Raw genomic sequence first — 3,297 nt, forward strand, 5'->3', positions numbered from 1 at the left:
AGGCATAATATAATTGGTAAAACATGTATATATATTGTGCATAACATATAAGAAGTTTACCATTTGAAACATATGCATAAATGTTCCAGTTAATCGATTAACGTGGTAACTTAATCGATTAACGCAACTGCTTTTCTTTTAAATGTGTGTTTTCTGTTTGAACTGATTTCTGTATCATTTTGTTGCACCGTTAATCGATTAAAGAGAAGCCTTAATCGATTAACTAGCCTGTTATTTGTTATAACTGAAATATGTTTTAACTATTTAACTGTTTTGCAACGAATGTAACCGCCTATTCTCTATGTTATAAATACAAGACATTGTTCAGAGAACCACATTATTGCATTCATTGTATAGGGCTGTTTAGAGAGCATTTTGCATACGTGTTTTACTGTATTTTTGCAAGAGAGATTGCATGCGTGAGAAGAGAAATTATGATGTTTAATTGTTGTTATATGCTTACTGTTTTTGCATAATTCTGTATCCATTCTTATCTTGCTCACATGCTCATGCATTAGATATTGTTAGAGAGAAATTATCTGTATACTGATATTGATTAACTCATTTGAATCTTGATGGCTTAAGTGGTTAGTAAAAGGGTTGATCTTTGAGTCTTTATCTTGTCATATTTTAAGAATTATTGTGCTTAGTATACCTTATTGTTTAAGGTGTTTTTGTGTAGTCTGGATTTGTCTCTTGGTGTGAGATCACCACAGAGATTGAGGTTCTTCACCAAGGCTAGGAGGTCTTGATTTGAGGATAAGAATATTGGCTGGGGCTAGTTAGCGAGAAAGGTTTTCTTAGAGGCGAAGGGTAGAGTCAAACCAAGGATTTAGACGTCCTAGATTTCAAGAAGGGAGCGTCTTATGTGCTTGTAATTGAATTGGTATTTGTATCCATATTTCAATATTGTGAAGAAAGAAAATCTCCCTGATCCAGAAGGGGAGGCCTGGATGTAGTTTGCAGTGGACCGCAAATGAACCAGGATAAAAATCCTTTGTGCATTGTTCTTTCTCTCTTTATCTTCTTTATGTTTCTTTGCTATTATAAATTGAATCTGTAATTGAGAAATTGGATATTTGTTTACTACCATATACTTAATAATTGTGCGTAAAAATATTTGTATTATATCTATTCAATTTTGTTTCAATTACTGTGCAAATTGCCTGTCTGATCATTCTGTTTTGTGCAACAGTTAATCGATTAAACCTTGTTGTTAATCGATTAACTGGGTTGTTTTCCAGCAGTTGAGTTTTGGTTCAAGAAGCGGTGATTGATAAACGCTACACCTATTCAACCACACCCCCCCCCTTCTAGGTGTTCTTAGGCCATTGATACCTAACAAGAAGGAGAGCATATGATGATTAAAAAAACCTAGACATGAGACTTAGTAGAGAGACCCAAATATAAAAAAGTTATAGGAGTCAAATGAGTTTACATGACCAAATTCATTTTTGATGGTTGTGAACAAGTATAAGGCAAGGTTTGTGATTAAGGGATATGTGCATAAGTTTCGGGTAGATTTTTCTGAAACTTTTGCATCGGCTTCCAAGTTGGATGCCATAAGGATGTTGATGGCACTTCATGCACAAAATGGTTGGGTCATAAACCAAATGAATGTTAAATCAACTTTTTTGAATTGATACTTGAATGAAGAAATTTTTATGAGCAAGGACTTATATGGTCTAAAAAAAGCACCAAAGTCTTGGTATAACTGAATTGATGCACACTTGGTAAACTTGGGCTTTGTAAATTCAAAGTGAATATACCTTATATGCCAAAAAGGTTAGTGATGAAATATATGTGGTATCTCTTTATGTTGATGACAAACCTTGGAAAAATGACATTCTTTCTTGATATACAGGTACAACAAAAGCGTTGAGGTTCCTCAATACCCGCTAATCGGTTACCCAAGTAAAGTAATTAGTTACACTCCATAATGTTTTATAAATCTTTCATATAAACACAATCAATCAAACAATTAAGAATATATAAACACATAAAATGCTTCATTTCAAGTCTACTTCATCTAATATGTCTAATTATCTTCTACTTTTTAAAAAGGGTTCTCTAGGCAAGATTTTTATAAACATGCCTGCAAATATATCATCAGTATCCACAAACTCTATCATCATGTTTAAGCACATAGTCACTTAAGAAATGAGGTCCTATGTCTATGATTTTGGTTCTAGAATGCATGACTTGATTATTAGTTAAGTTAATAGCACTAGTGTTATCACATATAATGAGAATGCATTTTGGGTCTAGACCATAGTCACATAGTTGTTTTTTGAAGTACAACACTTATGCACACCAACTACATGTTGCAATATATTATGCCTCAATAGTGCTTAATGCAACACATGGTTGTTTTTTACATAACCACGAGACTAGGGCATTTTTTAGTATGTGAAAAGTTCCACTATTACTTTTCCTTTCAGTTTTGCATCCAACAAAGTCGGAATCGGAGTATCATGCCAAATCATATATACTTCCCTTGTGATACGATAGGCCTAAATTTGTTGTTCCCTTAAGATATTTCATAATTCCTTTTACCACAACTAGAAGTGATTCCTTATGTTTGGATTGATATTTAGCATATAAGCAAACACTAAACATACTACCAGGTCTATCTGCAATAAGGTAGAGTACAGATCTGATCATATCTGTAACGCCCCGAAAAATACTTCTAAAAAACATTGCGGAAAAATGAGTAAATTTTTTTTTTTTTGAAATGGTGATGTATAAAATTGTTTCCTTTTTAAAAACCTTCTTTTTCCGGGACATCACTTTAAGTAACTCGAATGCGGAAAATCAACTTATCGTTATCGAACGATAACTTAACTTGATTCACAATTTCCTGAATAACACAATGCATATAATCAGTTAAGTCATCTTTAGTTCATACAAACTAAGTCAACAAAGGCGGAAACTACATCGCCACTAACATATACAAAATCCAAAAAGAAAGGACGGAAATACTAATCATCGCCAACAGACACTAAACAAAGACATGAACAAGCTGAAGCTGTCAGTGTTTCAAAAGTCACAAAACGATAAGCAACTCATAGTGGCTAACTCCAAAGCTAGGGTACTGCCTCTTCTCAATTCTGCATGCCTCCTCTTGGAACATCATGGACGGGTAGTTCCAAATCCGAGCAAAGCTGTCTACCTGACGAGCACACGTCCGAAAAGCAAGCAATAGAAAAGAAGAGAAATAGAGAGAGTAAGACATCTAATGAACATAAATTCATTGACGGCGTGGACTTACTCAAAATATTACACTCAGATATGAAA

The sequence above is a fragment of the Lupinus angustifolius genome, chromosome LG17, assembly GCF_001865875.1.
Source record: "Lupinus angustifolius cultivar Tanjil chromosome LG17, LupAngTanjil_v1.0, whole genome shotgun sequence".
Taxonomy (NCBI): Eukaryota; Viridiplantae; Streptophyta; class Magnoliopsida; order Fabales; family Fabaceae; genus Lupinus; species Lupinus angustifolius.